At 43.5% G+C, this 22,286-nt stretch overlaps 1 protein-coding gene across 2 annotated transcripts in view; it reads left to right on the top strand.

Annotated features, from left to right (window-relative positions):
* The first annotated feature begins 3,376 nt into the window (after positions 1 to 3,376).
* The window catches only part of DYNC1I1 (dynein cytoplasmic 1 intermediate chain 1), a 317,629-nt gene continuing 298,719 nt past the window's right edge, over positions 3,377 to 22,286 (top strand). For both annotated transcript variants that reach the window (XM_064575249.1, XM_045864670.2), the window contains exon 1: positions 3,377 to 3,604. The gene's annotated coding sequence lies outside the window, so the exon portion shown is untranslated. The remainder of the gene's footprint in view (positions 3,605 to 22,286) is intronic.

Here is a 22,286-nt window from a genome sequence, read left to right as displayed (position 1 = left end):
GGTTTTAAATTAGTTTCCTTACAGGTTTTTATTCAGTGCACGATGTAGAGCATATGTTGTCTTAAGTGGAGAATATTTTCAAGGCTTTTTTTTCCCCTTCAGTTACCTTACAATTTTAAAAGCTGATTCAGATGATTCACATTTCTTTTCTGGGGTTTTAGAGCCCTTGCACCACTGAGGTTAATTTTCAGTTTTATTTCTTTCAACCAAGATAAAATAGACTGAAGAATAACTTCCAGAGGAGATTCTCAGGCAGATGAGAGCTGCTGTGTAAGAATGTTCTTTTTTTTTTTTTTAAAGATTTTATTTATTTATTTGAGACAGAATGAGAGAGACAGAGAGCACATGAGAGGGGATAGGGTCAGAGGACGAAGCAGACTCCCTGCCGAGCAGGGAGCCCGATGCGGGACTCGATCCAGGGACTCCAGGATCATGACCTGAGCCGAAGGCAGTCGCTTAACCAACTGAGCCACCCAGGCGCCCTGTAAGAATGTTCTTGAACCAGGGTGAAGTGGGGCTCTAGGAAAGTAAGTTAGACAAGGGAGCCAGCTGTAGGGCCACACCTGTATCTAGCACTGATGAATGACAGGTTCACGAAGGCAGAAGAATCTCTTTCCTGAAGGCTGGTAGGGACCCCAAGGTTTGATTGGTCCCTGAAGTCTGGTAATATCACAGATTGGACACCGAATTTAGAGAGTTTAAAGCTCTAGGACTTTTCATGCAGACAATTAATAATAGCAAACTAGACCTAACATTTATTGAATGTTTCCAATTATATGCTAGGGGCTGTGCCAAGTGCTTCACATGGATTAACTCATTGAAATATCACAGGTGACAAGTGTCATTATTACCCCCTTTTTGACTTCTAGGAGAGTCAAGTCTCAGAGGAGTCTAGTAACGTGTGCAAATATACAAAACCAGTAAGCGGTAGACTTAAGTTCACTCAAGAGACTCTGATTCCAGAGTAGGGGAATTGGGCCACCTCACTGTCTCTCTGGAGGGCTCTAAAGCAATCTCTTAAAGGCTAGCAAGTTAGAAATTTGCCCAGCATGTTTTGTAGTGGCCATTTAACTCTTTCCTGAAGCCGTTCTTTCAAATTTTGGAGCATTAAATAGATTAAGAGGTGAAACAGGTATGTTCGCAATGAGCAGTTTATAATTTGTAGGGGGGTTTAGGGAAACCCTGTACTTTCGGCACAAGTTTTTAACAAACATAGAATGCCCTAAAAAAATGAGATCTATCAATAAAAATAACGTCTATGCCTGCTACCTAACCCCGTTCTCAAATGCACATTGTCAAAATTTGTATCTAACTATACACATCCACCCAGATCTCTTCAACAAGCCCTTGCAGGTCATAAGAATTCCTCAACTGTAATGCATTTTCCCCTTCTTGATCTCTCATGGCAGATGTCTTCGATTATTCTACTTCTCTTAGTCTTAGTATTAAAACAAATTGTGTCTTTTCATTAGCTTCTGAGTTTCTGGAATATAGAGATCATTCATTTCTTATTTATTTACAGTCCTATACCCAATATCTATACTATGTCTGGACACATGACAATGAAACTAATTATAACTACTTGTTTAAAATTTGTGCTGGGGATATATTATAAGCCATTCATGATGAATACAACTTGACAAATTCGGTCCTTCTTAATCCTGGCCTAGATTCTTGTAATGAACTTTGAATTAGTCTTTGCTTGTTCCAATCCCCTATCCATCAAAACTCCTAGATGACCCTTCCCAAGTGTCATTTCCTGCTCAAACATTTGTAATGTTTGAATCGCCTCTTCAGCCTCCCTTAAGTCCCAGTCTGCTCCCCTATGAGTCTGCCATATTCCAAAAAATTTGGACCACTTGACATTTGCTGAGAACATGTTCTTTCTCTTCTCCGGAGCTTTGTTCATGCCTGAAAATGTTCTCCCTCTTCATTTCTAGTGTTTAAAAGCCCTATCTATCCATTTCAAATATCATCCATATTCATAATTCTAATTTTCTCCTACCATCTCCCCCATCCTAACCAGATGAGCTCTTATCAGAGTTCTCTTAACATATTGTATTGCTTTGGCCATTTTCTTATTGTTTGCCTTTAATTATATGTTTGCCCCTCCTTCTATCTTCAATTGGATTTTAACTCTTTGTGAAAAGGGATTATATTCTCATGTTTGTACCATCTGAAGCTCCTAGCACAATGCTTTGCAGGTAGTGGGCACACAACAACTCCCAAATTGGGAAGATAGTAATAGCAGTTGGCAATATACAAGCAGGACGTCAAGTGGACAGGGGTTCCAATCTCAGCTAGATCACTCAGTAGCTGGGCAAGCTAGTTAACTTCTTTGAGACCCATTTCTTTAACTGTGGGGATGACATTTTATCTACTACACAGTGCTAATGAAAAATTTAAAAGAAAATTGTAGAGTTTGACATCTATTAAGTATCCAATACATGACAGGGGCAAGTATTTGTTTCATAATTTTTTTCTCTGAAATACCTTGAATTCCTTCTATCTAAAGACATTCCACTTGTCTCTCTTTTAGCCATATTTACAGTCACAATAATTTGCTAGGTAGGCAAAATTGGAAAAAGGATGGCCATTTTATACACAGGTATGACATATTTACAATCACATCTATATTTATTTTGAAATTACTGTAGTAGTTGTCAATTAAATAAATTCATAAATATTTACTGAGCATATATTACGCATCAAACACTGTTACAGGTATTGGGAATACAGCAGTGAATAAGACACAGTCCTTGTCCTCCAGTAACTTCCATGCTAATGTGGACAACGATCCCACAGATATTCAAGAAGCACAATGAAAAACTTACCTACAAAATGGTACCAAACCGGCATTGATTAGAACCCCAAACTCCATTTCTGGGTCTAAAAACTTAGCTGTTACAGTAAGCTTCCGGGGAGTTCAAGAATGGTTACCCAGATTTTTAAAAGCTAGGATTCTAAGAAGCAATGTTGTGGAGGCAAGCTTTATCTTTTTCCTCTGGGAAAAAACATAGGGATAAATCAGACTATGTCTTTGTGTGTAGCAGATGGATCTGAGCTTTCTCTACTTCTACTTAGATGACCTTAAAGTAGTTGTCTGGGAGCGAAAGTTGTTCAATGTCGCTATGTCAGCAGCAGCTCCCCCAATACGGAAGCTCTTCTGTTTGCAGCAACTTAGGTGAGTCCTGCCGATTACACCGAGATAAACGGATTGACCGCCCCAGGTGCGCTGCTTTCGAGACCCGCACGAAAGGGCGAGCGGAGGGCCCTCCCGCGGGAGGGGCGCGGGGCGCGGGGCGTGGAGCGTGGAGGGCGTGGAGGGCGTGGAGCGTGGAGGGCGTGGGCCGGGGGCGGGGCAAGCCCCGCAGCCTGGGTGCTCGAAGGGAGCTGTCAGTGTCGGGCTCGCGGAGGGAGAGGAAGTGCTGGGCCCCGAGGAGCGCGAGCCAAGCGGCCGGCGCAGCGTGAGACAGCACATCCTGCGCGCGCCGGGCCCGCCGCCCTCGGGAGCCGCTCGAGCCTCGACCCCGCAGCCCCCCGCCGGGAGCAGCCGCCGCGCTTGCTCCAGGAGCCCGGTTCCGCCGCCGCCGAGCGCGTCCAGGTAAACAAGACGGGGGTGTCGCACTCGCCCGGCCGCCACCTCCGCGCCCCTCTTCGACCCTCCCCGCCCCAGGGTCGTCGCGCCGGCAGCCGGGCAGTAGTTCGGGCCGCCGCAGCCGCAGCCGGACCCTAGCCTCGGCCCCTTCCCCAGGCTTCTGCGTGCTCCGCTGCGCCCTGAGGCGGCCAGAGCCCCCCCCCCCCCCCGAGGCAGCCCCCTGCTGCAGCTCCCCGGGTAGAGCCGAGAGGCGAGAGCGGAGGAGGAGGGGTCGTGGTGTCCTCACCTTGTCGCCCACCTTGTGGGCTGGGAGGGGCGTCCCAGTGCGCCCCGCCTCGGTCTTGTCCTGGGCAGCAGAAGGCTAGCGGAGGAGAGATCCGCACCCCTCTGGGCCACCAGCTGACGGCCCCTGGGGGAGGGGGAGCTGCGGAGAGAAAGGAAAGGATGCTGTTTGATTACATTTTCAGAGGTCTGCAAAGCTCTTAGATGCTGTTGCTACCCGCCAAGTCGGAGGGAGCGAATGTACTTCCAGCAGGGCATTAATTAAACACTCACCCAAGAAGATCCCAGTTTCTCTCACTGCTGCAAAAAAGTGTGGTTGGGGGATGTGTTTTCTTAAACACCTTCCCAGCCGCGTGGCTCTCCTTCCCCCACTCCCACTCCGGAATCGCTCTGGCCTTATGAATCTGTGCGGCGTCATGATAAGGGCAGTGATCCTGGCGGCACTGATGGGAACTGAGTGCGGGAGTCTCATGACTTGCATCTCGGTTAATAAGGTCAAACAGAAATCCAGGATCAGGACAGGAAATTACTTAGGAGATCGGAGACCCAACAAAATGCAGAAGATGGAATATATTCTGGATTCTGGCCTCTACCACGTCTAGGTAAGGGGCAAGAACAAGTAGCCAGCCATTTTCTTGCCTGGAATGCCTTTCAAGTGTGCTCTGTAGACTTATTGCAGTTCAGGGTTGTGAAAAATTGCTTCCCAATATTCCAAATTAGCAGAAAGCATAGCTGACAATAAGACATGGGTAACTGCGGAAGACATCATATGGCTAATATTAGCACAGATACCGGTGAGGGTCTATGCACATATTTTCACTGTGAAAATTACAGTGGAAGACAACCAGTGTTAATGCATTCGAAATGGAGAATTCGGTGCAAGTTGCATCCTGAGGGTGCTAGTGGGAATGTGATTAATACTTCCTCTGACTGTTTAAAATGCCAAGTTTTCTCCAAAAGTTTGGGTGTGAGAAACAAGGACCCAAACTCTGCTCTTTTGACCATGTTTCTCAATCAAATACACTCAGACACTGCTATCACGCAGTCATCAAATGTTCTCTTCATTTCTTAATTAACCTGCCAATATTTCTTAAGTTCTGAGGATTCAGTGCTCTAAGAGCCATTTTTCCGAAAAATCTTGTAGCGCCATCTTTAGGAAGTTAGGATAATATGTTTGGGTGTCCAGTGCAGGCTCTTTCCAGCCTGTCCAGGTCTGGGCCCAGTTTTTGTCCCAGAATCTCTTATGTCTCTCTCTTTCTTCCTTGTCTTGGGCCCCAGGCACTGATGCACCTTCTTCCCTTGCTTTGGACCTCGAGGATGCTGCAGCGTCTGCTACACAGTGCCCAAAAGCAGAGGCATGGCTCAGCTCCCCCACACACCCAGCTTTTCCTCTTCTACTGAAGCATGTCCTGAAGCTCTTTGGTGTTTGAGGTCTAACATCATTAGGTGTAATCACCATTTCTGATATGAATAGAGAAAATAAACTCAACCCACAGGAAAGTGGGGCAGTTCTTGCAGTGATGGTCCCTGGTCCCTAGTTTCTGACAAAACTTCTGAGATGAGAGGAAGTCACACAGCATTTGTGCCATCATGCTTTATGTCTAAAAGGGGGCTCTATTAACTTTCTTCCCAGCCCTTCTACTTCCCCAAACACTTCTTCCCAAGTCTATGTTTAATAAATAAGCCTTTCCCTTGACTCCAGCACTGAGTCAAGTAATTCTTAGGGATCCATCCTGGGTGCTGCTCTGTCCAGTCTTGTAAAATATATACCATGTCTCTCAACACAGACTGTGCAAAGGTTTTGTTCAAAGTTACCTAATTGGCTACTCATTCTTCCCCATCACCCTGTTTCTGTCACTTAATCTAGCCTCAAATGAAAAGGTCCTTTGCAAACTTAAGTATATTCCTTCATCATTTTGTTCTGTCTGTACTTTGCTCTACCACGTAAAACAAAGGTTGATAATACATTGAGCAATTTACCAGTGCTCAATACATTTACTGAATTTATTACATTACCAACACGTTTATTAAAACGTATTGAGCACCTGAACAGGCACTGGATTTTAAATTTTCCATGTATTAAGTTATTTAATCCTCACAAATATCTTACGAGTTATATGTTTTTAATCCTTGACAGATGAGGAAACTAAGACGCAAAGATATTAAGTAACTTTTTGAAAATTGCTCAGGTACTAAATTATAGAGCCAGGATTTGAACCCTGGGCAGACTGAATCTATTCTTCCATGCTACAGAACAATTATATTGGTTAATTTTCATAGAGGGATTATTAATCTTTCTTACGTTATCTCATTTAAAATTTTAATTTCTAAACCTTCGCCCAGGTCCATGTAAAAAATATTCTTGGCTAGGAACTTTTCATGGATATCCTGATTTTCTTTGCTTCCTCTCTACAGGAAGCCTGGGACCAGTGTGAGAGTGAAGCTTGCATTGTAACATAGACACCACTGTCCAGGTGCAAACCCTTAGGTGCCCACGTGTTCACAAAGGCATCTCCTGATTCTTTGTTCAGAGGAGGCTTCTTAAATAGGAATCGTAGGCATTGTGGAGGGCAGGAGCATGATGGTGTTCAGGTGGTCATTGAACCTGATAATCTTGTTGCGAAATTTAATGCATATGTACCTAAATGCAGCTTTCTTGAGGGGAAAAAGGCTATTTGTGACTAAAAAGAGATTAAGAACCACTGGTTCACATGCATGTTTAGGAAAAGGGGTAGGAACCGAGGTCACTCTGCTGAAATGTGTTGAAAACAAGGCAAAACTACCCTGTGAGCACCAGCCAAGAAAAAGTGTTCATAGCTATCAGAGCACTGTTAGCATTTTGCTACCGAGGCATGCTAGGGGTGCCCCGATGCAGGTGTAATTAGGCTAATGCACGCTGCAAACAACTAAGATCTCCAAGCATGGCAGGCAGCCTTAGCACTGCTTGCCATTTGTTGGGTCCTTACCGTATTTATTTTCAGGTTCATGAAATCATTCTAACATTCCTGTAAGGCTGACATTTTTATCTTCATTTGACAAACAAGGAATCTGGTGCTTGGAAACATGAAGCCATTGGTCAAGGCCACCTGAAGCCAGTTTAGTGGGAACGCTGATTTCAAGTGCAGGTTGGCCAGATTCCAAAGTTTGTTTGTTCTGTTCCCATCCTATCTCATTGTTTTTCTATGCGGGATGCCAAAAAGTACTGTTTTAGTGTAGCTTTTCACTGTGGCAGGACAGAGAGTCCCTCAAGAACATGCTCACATGCTGATACGAAAAGCCTAACTGTATTATCAAAGGGGAACAAGAAAATTAGACACCTCTCAGTGTGGTGGAGGATAAGATAAGCAAGCCCTGCTTTCCCTTGAGGTGTGCTCAAGCCCCCTACATTTGATTCTTAAGTGTCACTAGGTATCTTGCTGAACACTAAATGCATAGCAGTTCACAACTAAGCCCAGAAAGTTGACTTTGCAGGAGTAGGTATTAGCCAAGGCTTTATTCATTTCAAAGATTAATTTATTTCAGAGCGAATTTGAAGCTGCTCAGTGTTCTGGGGCTTCCCTGATACAGTGACTGTGCCATGATCCGGAACACTAACTCGGTACTAAATCTTGGGAGGACCTCTGCTTCCCAGACAGCCTATGTGTCCTTTAATTTTCGGTTCATAGCAGTCCTGAGATCCTCACAAGCAGCTGCTCTTGCTTCCAAAATATTACTTAATCCTTAACATTTCTATGCTCAGCCATATTTTTGCTGTACTCTTAGAGAACGACCTATTGTTTTCACTTTGGGGCACAGACAAGCTAATGCCATCAGTGTGGCAAACACACAAAGCAGAAATTTATGTTCGAGTCAAGGGCATTCTTTATAATGAAAGTAATGAGTCTCTGGCACCGTGGAGAATGATTGCACTTGATAAAGAGATCTGCCTGGGAACAGATACCGGTGTGCTTTATTATGCTTCAAGGTTTTTTCCTCCTATAATTTCTAAAGAATTTTTTTTTTAATTCTGCTGCTCTCTTACACACGTTTTAAGTTGGCATCTGACAGTTTTCATCGTAAATTTAAAGAATCACAGTGAATGTGATTTCCAGAATATTGTAAACTTGGATGTTTAAAAATAAAACGATGATGTCATTCTTTGAATCCAATTAAAGTCTAAGTACTATACCAACCTCTATATCAGAAGTACCTGAAGAAGCTCCTCAACACAAGGGTATTTTTATACCTTGTGGTCAAGCGTTGCAGGCAGATTTGGGGAATCAACTGTCACAGTAAGACTTTGGGCTTTTTTTTTTTTTTGGTCTGGTAATGGGGAGGAAAGGCTTTTGCAAAAACGGAGGTGGGAAAGGAGGCCCTGAATGATTCTAAACCACAGGCACATTCTCTGGCAGGGACAGTTTTTGGAAAGAAATCAGACAGAAGCTTCAGATCTGGAAATTAAAGTGTCATTAGTTCTCATGCCTGCATGGTCTTTAGAAAGACTAGATGGGCACCAGGGGCACGCAATGCCGGTTATCAGAGCATGCATGTATCTAGCGCAGGTGTTGTGGCTTATGGATCATTGCGGGCAGTGGCCCGGAGCTGGGTCCACAGCCTTCTGTCTGTGTGGCTCAGACTCAAAGTGGGCAGGACTGGAAGGCCCTTCAGAGCTGATGGTCCCATTTCCTGCCCAGGCAGGTGACTGTGTGGATAGCTGTCTTTCCTCTATTTAGTGATTTACAGAAGAGATTGACTTACTCTAGTGTGTTTTTACTTTTTTTATTTTGTTTTTTAAGATTTATTTATTCTAGAGAGCAAGAGAGCATAAGCGGGAGGGGCAGAGGGAGAGGGAGAGAGAACCTCAAGGGAGAGGGAGAGAGAATCTCAATCACGCTGAGCGTGGAGCCCCAAGGCATGGCTCGATCTCATTACCCAAAGATCCGTGACTTGAGCCGAAACCAAGAGTCAGACCCTCAACCAGCTGCACCACTCAGGCGCCCCTCTAGTGTGTTTTTAGATCAGTGGTTCTCAGGGGTGATTGCCCACCTAGGGACATTTGGCAATGTCCAGAGACATTTTTGGTTGTCACAAGTGGGGAGAAAGTGTGGCTACAGGCGTCTAGCAGGTGGTGGTCAGGGCTGTCGCTGAACAGCCTGCAATGCACAGGACAGCTTCCATGACGAAGAGTTATCCTGCCCAGAATGTCAATAGATAGGCTATTTTTCTACTGAAATCTTTCCTGCTGTAATTTAAGCCCATTTCTTTGGTCTTTTACAACATAAAAGAGTACAACATCTAAGAGGCAGTGTAAGACAAAGGAAAGAAGAAGCCAGGTATCTCATTGAAGATACGGGAGCCTCAGTTTCTTCATCTGTAAGATGGGGGATAATGATGCCTGGCTTGCAAAGTTATTGTAAAGATTGCAGATAATGAGAGAACAAGATTTAAATACATGGTGCCCACTCAGGGTGTGGAAGATGATTTTATTATCCAACAACAATTATATCATTCTCTAGCCTTCTCTACTCAGGGATGTGTGTGATCTTGCCTTCCTTTGAACCAAAGGTATGCTCTTTATTTTTTTTTTTAAAGATTTTATTTATTTGAGAGAGAGAATGAGATAGAGAGCATGAGAGGGGGGAGGGTCAGAGGGAGAAGCAGACTCCCCGCTGAGCAGGGAGCCCGATGCGGGACTTGATCCCGGGACTCCAGGATCATGACCTGAGCCAAAGGCAGTCGCTTAACCAACTGAGCCACCCAGGCACCCCAAAGGTATGCTCTTTAAAATTTTATCTTGAGTTATACTACTTACGTGCATGCCTTTTTCCCCCTTCTAGACTCCAGGCTCTCTGAGACATCCTTGTATCTTTCAGCGGAGAGTCTCGCACATGGTTGATGCTCAATAAGCTTTGTTGACCTGAAACACTAGACAGAATAAATCCCACTTAATTTTCTTTTTATTATAAGATTTAATTATTTCCCTTTGGATCATTTTAATGTGTTTAATAAAAACATTCACTTCCTGAAATGTAGTTTCCATGGCACGTCTGGGCCCAATTTGAAGGTAAGCTCAGTAATGCCTAGAATTCTGGAATCCTTGCCTTCCTGAATTAGGATCACATGGAACATTTCTGCTGTGAGAAGGGAAGTCTTGAGAAGGGCCACTTTTCGTTCTAGAAATGACAGGGAGGATGGTTTGAGTCTGGTGTTTCATTTATGAGCTCCCTCGGCTAATAATTCTTTTGATCTTTGGTCTGATTTCTTTGGTGGGAGTTTGGTTTCTTTAGTTTCTTTCTGGTGGGAGGAAAGGAGATTTTGATTCATTTGTCAGATTTCTATTTTATACTCATGTCTAGAGTGAAGCCAAGAGTAATGTGTACATTTTAAATAGCTCTAATGAGTAAATGATAACACAATATTTTATATCCTTTTCATAGTCAGTTTCCCTCTTAGAATACAGGCTAGATGGTCTACTCTGACCTGAAATAGTACCCATTTCTTTGTGTAACAAGCTGAAGATTTTAGGAATTGAAATGGAATGAAGTCTTCTCCTGTTAAAAGTATTTTAGATTCTATAACGCATATATGGAAACTTTTATAAGTTTATCTAGCTGTTGAGTGTTACGGTGAGCCCAGGCTTGGGGGATGACCATACGATTGTGTCTCAGAATCGGCTTGTGGAATTTCAGTAGTTGGTGGGTTTGGGTGGCTGGAAAGGTAGCAGGCTCTGTGGGGGAATGTGTGTTTTGACAGTGTCCTCTTTTAAAATGACAGCATGTCTCCTGTTTCACCATCTGCCCTGGTAGTATCAGAATAGCAAGGGTTTGTGGGAATTGGTGTGTATTTTGTGGAAGAAAGAATAACAAAAAACTTCTGCCTGTTTCCTTGAAAAGTGTGACTGTTCACTTTCAGAGGGTATAGGTTACCGCTGATTTGGAAAGGGGATCTTCCCTCTTTGAATGCTTTCAGGCACAGGGGAAAGTGAGAATCTATTTACATAAGTTAAAATGCCAAACTAAATCTCCCAATGCAAATATGGACCACCCAGGGACATTGTAACAGGCCAGGTTCGGGGTTTTGAATACAGATTTTCTTGCTTCCTCTTTTAAGCTTTTTAATATTTTTCAAATGCTGCTGAAAAGTAATTGGCATATCAAACAAGGATGAAACCCCATATCTTTTGCTGTAGCTTTTAAGGGGGAGGGGATCATACTCCTTTCCCTTGAGAGCTCCTTGTTTTAGAAATAAAAAAGTATGAATTGCTAAAATTTGAAGGCCAACAACGAATTGTAAGTTTTAGTTTCAAGTAGATGAAAAAGTCAGGTTACAAACAGTCTTAGGGGCGGAGGAGGATACTCTCTTCAGATGTGCCCTTTCCCCGAGTACCTTCTGGCCAAGCAGAGCCATTTACCTCAGTAAAATGGGCAGAACTTTGCTTTGGCAGATGTGCCAGGGTATCGGAAACATCACCCCTTAATAATGCCAATACTATCTCTGCCTTCCCAAACCCGGGGAAGGTACATCTGGGCAGCACATGAAAAGAGTATTTTCTAAACTCTCCGGGGGGAAGATTCAGAATGAAAAGTTGCTTTAACCAGGGCACATGTTCTGGCGACCGTGGGGTTAATAATGACACCTAGTGCTTTCTTAGTCCTTATACCTGTTAAAGAAAAAGCTATCCATACACTTGTTAAAGGAATGGTAAGACAGGCTTTATTCAGTGGGACTATAATGATAGATGCCTGGACCCCTGCACTGGGAGTTTGCAGTAGGGGAGAGAGATTGGGAGCAACTCTGAATACAACAAGGAAAAGTGGGATTTCTAGGCAAGGAGCAATGCCGGGGGCAGTGGATGGAAAATTACTAAGAGGACATGTCCAAGGTAAGTGGGGGACAATCAGGCTAAGCCGACCTAACAGGATTCTTGCTGAAGGCAGGCCAGGGTGATCAGATACCACCTGGGAGATGGTGGAGGATGAGGAACCTCATCAGATATCGATTAGATATCAGTGATCAGATACTGAGGGTGGGGGATTCTGGCTAAACTGACTTAGCAGGACTTCTGCTAAAATGGGGCTCTTGAGAATATGCCGATAGATAGGGCCAAGTTGAAAAAGAACTCAGGGGAGCCTGCCTAGCCTTTGGTCAAGGGGAGAATCTTGGTCACACCCTCTCACTGGGCATGCTGTAGCAAAGCGCAGGTGGGGATGGTAAAGGGAGGTGGTGTACCTTCAGTTACCAACACTAAATCAAGGAAGGTGAAAAGTAACGAAAATGCTGGATCGTTGGAGTGGATTTGGGCCATGGGAGTGTATTGATCAGGTTAGGCTACATCATGATACAATTCAATACAAACAAGTCCCATGCATCAGCAGAGTAACCCAACAAGGTTTTTCTTGCTCATGTTATATGTCCAGTGTGGGCCAACAAGGAGCTCTGTTCACCGTGTCCATTCAGAGACCCGAGCTGAGTGATGTGCCCCAATCTCATACATCTCATCAACTAAAGCAAATCACATGGCCCTGCCTGGCTACAAAGGAGTTGTTAGGTGTACTCTTAGAGTTGGGGAATAGGAATTTTTGTGATTAACCTAAATGACTATGAAAAGGAGGGACTTCCCTGGGTTCTGCCTGTTCCTGCTGCTAAGCACAGTTTCTGAAAGGCCTCCTAGGAAGCTCCCTGACATACAACCACACATGTAGTGGTTTCAATATTCAACGTTAGCAGCACCTGAAAGAACCCATATAGAATGTGAAATTCATTGGCGTGATCTTATTTAGCATTGTGAGTAATAACAGGGTCCTGGATTTACCGAGCTTACAAATCTAGATTTTACTGATAATGAATAAAAGAAATATGTGTAGGTAGGGGTGAAAGCTAGGTTACTTCAGTAGGTTTTTAGTCCTAGTGAAGAACATGTATTTAGTACCTACAGAAGGCTAACCGTGAGCGAGACTGAATGCTTTGTGGGTACATGAAAATGAGCAAGTATCGGATCTTTTTTTTAGGATGATTATTATTTTTTTAAGTAATCTCTGTAACCAACGTGGGGCTTGGACTCACAACACCGAGATCAAGAGTTGCATGCTCTACCTGCTGAGCCAGCCAGGTGCCCCAGAACAAGGTATAGATCTTAGGGACTGCTGTCTAATCAGGGAAAAATAGCAAAGTTTAATATATTTAAAATATGGATATGTGTTATCACATATATCGCATGGTTATCACATAAGGTAAAACATGGTAAATACCTAATAAAAGTATAACAAAGTTCCAAGAAGGGAAGTGATTAATAATTAAGTGAATAATCACTTCTTTGAATTTTCAGGCTGACTGGACACCACTGTCAACCAGGCAAAATCATTAATATTTTATCTTCATCTTCCTTTTTTGTTCTTGGGTCTAATTTGATCCCAGAACAAATCATAACAGTGGTCAAGAGGCAGTATGAGAGTGTGACCTCTGCAGCTGGAGTTCAAATCTCAGTGTCACCAAATACTAGCTCTGTGACCTTGACAAGTAATTTTGCCTTCTTGCACCTCATTTTCTTCATCTATAAAACAGGAGTGATGATAATAGGGCCACTTCCTAATGTTGTGGTGAGATTTGAAAGAATAAATCCTACTTAATTTTCCATTTCTTACAGGATTTAAATTTTTCCCTGTGGATCATTTTGATGTGTTCAGTACAAACATTTAACTTCCTGAATGTGTCCCCCGTTGGTTCTCTGGGCCCCAAATGAATGTGGTCTTGGTAATTCCTAGGATCTGGAAGCCTTGCCTTCTGAATCAGGATCATACTGAACATTTCTGTCTGTGCCCACCAGAGCAGTCCTGGGCTCAGGGTAAGTGCAACATAAGGGCCAGATGGTCAGTCTGCATTTTCCCTGGCTTGTGAGGCAGTCTTCACCTAGAGACTGTTAAGAGTATCAGGTTGGCCTCTGTTCTTATCTTGGAATTTGGGCCTGCTGAGGACACATTTCCTAGCCCCCCGACTTCTATCCCCAGCATTTCAAAGTGATGTTAAGTTAAAATCTAACGTGGTACACATCCACTGTGACTAAATCATGGAGGCATTCTGCGTGTCTGAGTCCAAAACGTTAAAAGGTCCAGGGGCTTGGGCCTAGCACCACTGATAAAGGTTTGAAGAACTAGAGGCTGGTGTGATAGAGGGAAGGCTATGTGGTTCATCTTGGCAGATGTACACATTTTCTCTCCTCTGTGTCTTCTTTGGATCTCCCCTTCGCCCACCACTCCTTGAGTACAACTTGACTGGATGCTGCACAGTGTTTGGGCTGTAAGAGGTGAAAGGGTAGACATGAAGACTCTTATGTTTCACAAGTATGTATGACAACACCTCTCTACTGTAGCCCAAACTTCTAGGAAAAAGGAAAGTTCATATCAAGATAAGGGAGGACATTTGATTGACTGAACCATTAAAAAAATAGACTGGGCTACCTTTAAGGTAGTTGAGAGTTCAAGCATGCCACTGCCAAGCGAGGATTTTCTGTGAAGGGATTATTGTATCATTGAGAGAGCAGGCCAGTATTTGGTCATCTCCATGTTCTTTTTAATCTGGATTTAAGAACCTGTGATTTTATGTACTAGAGAGAGCTTTGCATCACTTTTTTTTTTTTAGATTTGTTTATTAGAGTGTGTGTGGGGGGGGAGGAGCAGACGGGGAGGGAGAGAGAGAATCCCAAGCAGACTCCCTGCTGAGCACAGAGCCCTACGCTAGTCTCACCACCCATGAGATCATGACCTGAGCTGAAATCAAGAGTCAGATACTCAACTGCTGAACCGACTTGAGCCACACAGGCACCCCTGCTTTGCATTACTCTCACCACTGGCCGGGTTCTGCCATTCACTAGGGCCAGCATAAATAAGAGGGCAGGTGCCAAACTGGAAAAATAAATGTGACAATGTGTGTCTACTTTCTTTCCCACGGAATTGTTCAAGTTGTAACTTTCAGTCATTCAGTAATCATTCCTTAAGCGCCTTCCAGACACTGGGAATGCTATAGCAGTGTCAGGGCGGGTAGAAGGAAATTTAACAGCTTATGACAACCATTAAAAACAAACAAAAAATGCTTGCATCTAACTTCACTCCAGACTGGCCACATCATCATGCAGTTGAGGGCTCGGGCTCACTCTTTCATTTGTTCATTTATTTGTTCATTCAGTAATCTCTTAATATGCCCTGATGGTATTCAAAGTTGGCTAGACAAATACATCATTTCAAAGGCAGAAACCCCCAACCACCATATTCTTTTTACAGCATGAAGAAAAAGCAAACTATGAGACTCCTGGCGGGGGGGGGGGGGGGGGGCGGGGGGGGGCGGGGGGCGGGTAGAGTCCTCACCCTGAATGCGTATGTTCTGCAAAGAACTTATTACAAATGCTAAAGCACCTATTTTGAGCACTTGATTTCTCGCTTTTTCATCATATACAGCAAAGGTGTGATATGTAAGGGAAGTGTTAATTCTAGTTGTTTGCATTGCTTAACACATTTGAATAGATTGGATTTGTTTAACATGGAAATGTTTGATTTTTTTCAAGACCCTTACAGGTTTTAAAATAGATAAAACTTGCTTCTGAAGTGAGGAGACACCAAAGAGCAGAAACAATTGATCTGAATTATGACCTGAGAATGTTACACCAAGCACAAACCTTTCCAGCTTGTCCCCCATTGCACCCTGCCACCTTGAACCCATTTGACTTACACTGCAGACCAGCGAAACTGTTTGCCATTCCCCAAACGAAGACCGCTACCTCCTGTCGCTGCCATTTCTCTCATGCTTACTCTCCTTTCGCTGGAAATGCTTCCCCGGTTCACATCCTACCCATGTTTCCGTGTGTGGCTCTCTTGGTCCTCCTTCAGAAAGCTCACTCTGCTCCAGTTCCTGCATGCCCTCCGTGTGCTCGCTCTATCTATATTTCTATCTATCTAACTATTTTAAGATTTTATTTGACAGAGAAGGCACGCAAGCATGGGGAGTGGGAGAAGGAGGAGACTCCCCGCTGAGCAGAGAGCCCATTGCAGGGTTTGATCCCAGGACCCAAGATCATGACCTGAGACAAAGGCAGATGTTTAACTGACTGAGCCACCCGGGTGCCCCCCACCTTATTCTTTAAACCTTCATCATGTACTTACCCCATAGTCCCTTGCAGCGGAGCTGTTGTTTTCAGACCCTACCATATGTGGGGGAGGAAAAATAATTTTCTCTCTATCCTTCTAGGTACTTGGCTGAGAACCTCCCCCTCCCCCTATTAAAAAAAGAAAAGATTAACAGGAAGAAAACAAAACAAGTTTAACAACTTGTATACTTCCTGTACACATGGGAGAAACCCAGGAAAACTGAATAACTCTCCAAAAGGTCTCAAGCCACCACTTACATAACATTTCCAGCTAACCACAAAAGAAGATGTTGGGGGTTATGGGAGGTCACCAGGGTAAGGGTGAAAGTCATCAGGAGTAAAGGTATGCAAGTTTAAGTCCCTGCGTTCTTCACTGATAAGGGTTTCTGGAGACTGAGTCATCCTTTTCCTGGTACAGAGAGGGAGAACGCTTAGAAATGGAGACTTCCCTTATACATTTAAGTGTCTCTTACAAAAGGGCAACTTCTACTAAGTTTTTAGAGCTTTTCCTATATCTGCTGCTTCTTAAAAAATAACCAGCTTAAGATAATCCATATTTGGTGGCGGCATGGTCTGTTCCCTTTCACAGGTTACAAGCTTTTGGAGATGGATGTATCTCAATCATTTGTGTAAGTTTCACAGCATCCAGGAGGGACTTTGCTTGGTAGGGGCTCAGTGAGTAGTCATTAAATTGCATTAACATAAAGATAAATTTAGCATCATGGAACCAACTACTTGGGCTTCCTGGCTCTTAGCAAATTAGAAAATTTTGTTGATCAGTGTGCTTCTCTCTCCTTTACAAATGTCTGGGGAAGGAACCTTGCTCAGATATCCACAAAGTATTCTCACATCTCCTCCCATCAGGTAAATCATCCCACTCTCTTTCTCCTTCATCCTTTACTGCTTTCCCACAAAGGATCACTGTTCAGGGACTGGAGAGGTGGAGAGAATAGGTGCTCTGATCTGCCAAAGGAATTTGGGGTCAGGGGGCTGTATGTGCATATGTATGTAGGTTCATGTTCCCACGCTAAGAACATGAGCAGGTGACATGCTTGGCCATCAGCACTCTCACCTGCAGTCAGCTCTCGTATTGCAGCTGCAGAGATGGAGACATTAGGGCCAGTCAGCGGGTCAGCTCTACAGATAGGCAGGATTAAGGTCTTGAATCTTCGTTGTGAGGGTCTAGATATTAGACTGTTCTTATGTAGCCAAAATTCTCTAGTGGTCTAGTGATGAATTCACACAAGCAAGTATGTGTTTATATGTTAGGCAACAAATATAAAGCCAATTTACTGACTGGCCAGGAGAAACCTAACTTCCCGTGGGATCACAGTGCCCTTCCTTATAGATCAGTATTCTGAAATCTGAGAATTCAGGTTCTTAGGCCCTTGGTATCAGAGGTCTGAGCTGGGCATGGTTGGGGCAGTACTAGCCTGAGGGGATTAGGGGTAATCCTGAAGGTTTGGTCCAGAGGTAACATGGGTACCGAAAAATCAAGCAGACAGTCCAGTCACATAATACATTCAAAAGGACTGGGAAGGGAGGCAGATTCCAGGTGTGGCAATCATATGACAACTAAGGACACCAGGGTTGAGAAGGAGGGTGGGGAACAAACCTAGGAGAATCTCAGAGACAGTGGAGCTTTGACACTTTATAGAGAACAAGGCTGGGAAGAGAGGGAGGAGCTCATGCAGGCACATTTTTGAAACCAACTTTGTTCATTCATTCAACAAATATTTATTATCAACTCTCTACTGGTCACTATTCTAAGTTGGCAATACATCGGTGAACAATATAGATGAAATCTCTGCCTTTGTTGGAGTTTAAATTCTGGGGAAGGGAGAAACGATGAAAGATACTTAAATATGTTATAGAATATGTTAATTGGTAATACACTTAATGAAGAAAAATAAGGCAGTAGAAGGGCATGAGGAATGCAGGTGCAGTGAGGGGAGTTGTTTACTCTTTTCAGTAGGGTGGTCAAGTAAGGCTTCAATGAGATGAAATTTGATCTAAGCTTTAAAGAAGCCAGTCATTCAGATACTTAGTATCAGGCCAAGGACATGGCACAAACAAAGACCCTGAGGTGGGAGTGTACCTGATGTGTTTGAGGAATAGCAGCAAAGAGGGGCTGGAAATGAGGTCAGAAACGTAATGAGCCTGGATTGTGTAGGGCCACGGAGGCCATTGTAGGACTTTGGCTTTTACTCTGAGATGGGAGCCACTGGCAAGCTTTACGCAAGGAAGTGACATGATTTGGCTTGTGTTCTGAAGAATTACTGTTACAGCTGAGAATAGCCTACAAGGAGAGGGGGCAAGGGTAGGAACTAGGAGACGATTTTGGAGGCTTTTGCAATAATACAGATGAGAGATACTGGTGGTTTGGACAGGGTGATGGCGGGGGAGGTGGTGAAAACAGGCTGATTCTGGACATGTTTGGAAAATAGAGCCTTAATAATTTGCTAATGGTCCGGATGTGTGATTTGACAGAGAAATCAGGGATGGCTCCCAGATTTTTGGCCTGAGTTAACTGGAAGGCTAACTCAGGAGTTGCCTTTAGTTGAAGTGTGGAAGACTGAAGGTTGGATGGTGTACATGGAGCCAGAGCATGGGGAGCAGTTTCACAGCTGGTGTTTCAGGGTGGTGGCCTGATGCCACTATGGTGACCCTCCTGACGGACACACAGAAAAGATGGTGTCAACTGGTTAGGGTGTCCTTTTCCCGGACATACTGCAGAAAACCTGAACAAATTCCACAGCACTTTTCCTGTCATTTCAAATCCATTTTCCTTTAATTATAACAGTTTTTTATAGTTGTTCACCACTCATTATGTGGTGGTTTTCCATGACATTACATGACATCACCCTACCTGTGATGTTTTGGTCCTGTCATTATAGTTCTGACTTGGGTGATGGCCTGTGTTTTAATATAAGGTCTAGTTGAACTCTCAGAAAGTGATCGTGCTATATTTCCATTATTTCCAAATTCTTGGAGTGTACCTGCTCTCATCATCTCCCACCACACCTAGTGTCACTCAAATTGGGGAAGTCACTTTTATATGTCCACTCTGCCACCCTCCAAGGCTATGACTGTTTGGCATTGGTCTAATCAGAGTGATGTTCAATGAAGGACATCGGCCTGGATGGTGACACCCCAAGGAATGGGGACAGCCTAAGGGGTAGAAAAGGAGGGAGATGTGTCCATAAAAGTTACTACTTACCTTGGATATTTTGTTACTCCTTCGTATGGTCTTGAAAATTGAGATATAATTCTTTCTCTTTAATTCTTTCTGCCAAATTGGTTTTCTTCAAAAGCCAATACGCACAAGCCTGCATCCTATTTTCACTCAGAGAGACAGATGGTTGAAACTGACTCTAGCTAATTTTTTTTTTAAAGTCTTGAAGTAAAAAATACACATGAGTATCAGAAAGGTTCAAGCCTTTTAGGACTGGTTGAGAAATCTGTTGTGAAGACTGCCTTCATACCACTGAGTTATCTATTCACATACAGACTACTGTGTGTGCGGGGCCAGGCGAGGGATTTTGCAGCCAAGCTTTTCAGATGGGTATTTGCTTTCTAAAAGGAATATAAAAGTTGTGCTGATGGGACAAATAGCAAATTCCCAAATCCCAGGGTCATTTGGCATCTGTGTTGACATGGTCTGCAGGAAATATGTCATGGCTGTGCATTTCTGGTAGTATTGATTTTCTGCACTCTTACGGACATTCCTGGGAAGCCGGAAAAGCAAAGCAGGTTAATCTTTGTAACTCTATTTGCCTTGATGTGCTTGTGCCTTGAAGTATCCAGGGATTGATTGATTGATTGATTGATTGATTGATTTCACTTTCTCTGGTAGATTTAAACAAATAGCGCTGAGCTTGCCTTGGTTGGTCATTCTGTGGTAGAGTGTTCCCACCAGCGATCTGCAAATGGATTACAGGTTACATGTGCACTTGGATGTTAATCTCTTGGCTCTCAGGGTAGTTAGAGCCCGGGTCAGTCTCCTGTGGGAGCGAACAGCTTTCTCTGTTTCCCACAGTGTGCTGTACAAATATCATTATGATCTGTGGGTGTTATGTCATGTAAAATGTTGGCCGAGAAAGGACAAAGGTAGAGATACATTTATCATTTAAAATTTGCCAGTTTTAAAATTGCGTAGCTCCATATACCTCAAACTCTTTTAACTGCAGCTAATAATAATAATATTTATATGTAACAGTGAATATATGTATGTCCAAAACAAGTTCCATGAACCAGTCATTGCCCTTATCATGTACAGTGCATCCTAATACTTCTGATCTGTTCATCACAAAAACTGCCACCTGTGACTACTTGCAAACTTGATATTGTAACTCACCAGTGGGTTGCAACCCATGTTTAAAAAGGCTGTTGTCGTGTGTATTGCAAGCTAGGAAAAAGTTACCTGGTCTTGTACTCATCCAAATCATTCCGTGTTTCCCTGCTGCCTCAGAGAAGTTCCAAGCCCCTAAAAGCATGGCGGGGCAGCCCCTTGGCTGCAGGGTGACCAACTGGTCCAGGTTTGCCTGGCATTTTCCTGGTGTTAGCGCTGAAAGGCTTGCATTCAGAGAACCCCCTCGTTTCTCGGCAAATGGGGATGGTTGGTCGCTCATCCTTTGGGATCTGCTATCTGGCTGTATTTCCACCCTCACTTTGCTCCATCTGCTTTTGTATTCAGTGCTCCATCCATATCAACTTACTCATCCCACAGACTGGCCACTCTCTCTCCCACCTCCCCACCTTTGCCCATGTTTCTTCCCTCTGCCTGGGAGGCACCCCTCTCCTGCCGTCCTCTGGTCTCGTCTTCCTCTCTGACGGTCTGTTATGTCACCCTCTCCACGGAACCCTCTGCCTGCGTCCTTGCTGCACAGTAGTACCATGGACTACATCGATTTACAGGATCTTTGTGTTTTCCTCAGCTTTCTTATTCTTTTTCGCCTGTAGAACAAACATGAGAGGCAAAACTGCTGATGCGACGTGTGGGTGGTTATGGCAAAGAAAGAACACAAAGGAAAATGAATGAACCAATGTAGATGCTAAGGCCAGTAGGGTGGAGCCAGGGAAGACGAGATAAACCTACAACTACAGGCATGTGCAGCAGCTCTGGGCACGTGCTCCAGAGGCTGGGGTTTGAATCCTGGCTTTCCACGTGTCAGAGGTGTTGATTGGGGTCCCTCTGCATGTGTTTCTCCACTCATCATAACATCAGCAGGGATGGATGGTTTTTAAAATTAGGTAGGCTTAATTACAAGTTCGTAAGTGTTTTGCAGTTAATTTGGGAGAGTATTGAATTAATTGGTTGTAAGATGAGATATCTTAATAACTTATATTTTTAGAATTTAAAACAGATTGCGAACATTTATATTGCTGAGTTATATTGAGAAAATCTATTCTGACTTCATTATTTAAGCTTTACAGTTTTTCCTTTCCTTATTTTTATTGTGTCTTGATCCTATTTCTTTTGGGATGACAGTTTAAATTTGTTCTTAGTTGTAAGGTGCAAGAGCATCTGGGCACTTTGAATTTCCCTGTTCTCTATCAGGATAGAGTGCCCACTCTGGGCAGGACTACTGGCTAGGGCTGTCTTGATTTAACTTGGCTGCACGGAAAATCTGGCCCTTTTGTGGGAACAGCAGAGTCAAAGCCAAAGCTGGTCCTATCTGAAGATTTGCTTGTTATCAGTTATTTTAAAGATCAGCCCCAGAGATTACCTGAGAGTTGTTTATTTTTAGACACGTTCACTCATCATCTTTGCAACTCAGAGAAACAACTTCAAGTGCAAGACGGCTGTGTTCTAGAGCACTGATATTTTTACATCACTGTTAAAAAGAACGCTCAACTGTCAGTATGACTTTATCCTCAAGGCATTTTGGGCAATATATTCTAGATTTCTGAATTTGTTGGTTGAGATAAACAACAGAGGCTGTCAGTTATAAATAGAGTGGATTTTTGCTAAATAATCCTTTTAGAGTCAGAAGAAGGAGATTAAAAATGTAAACCAGGCCGGAGAAAATTACATCAATGGGTATATAATGGTAGTGATTTAGAAAAAAAGATAGTTCAGTGGATCAGGCAATGTTAGGATCATGTGTTCGTTGCACATTTGTATGAGTGGGTGACAAATCCATTCCCACACCCTGCCTGTGGGAATAGAAATTGGTTGCATAATTAGGGAGAACTTTGGAGTTTGGTCATGTAAAAGCTTAGTGCACTGACACAATTTATTGATGATTAGGAAATTACTGATAGCAAAATCACAGATTTTTTTAAAAAGAT

Source organism: Mirounga angustirostris, unplaced genomic scaffold, assembly GCF_029215605.1.
Source record: "Mirounga angustirostris isolate CCGP_5_RB_7025 unplaced genomic scaffold, mMirAng1.0.hap1 SCAF_12, whole genome shotgun sequence".
Lineage (NCBI taxonomy): Eukaryota > Metazoa > Chordata > Mammalia > Carnivora > Phocidae > Mirounga > Mirounga angustirostris.
This window is presented reverse-complemented; position numbering and strand designations above follow the sequence as displayed.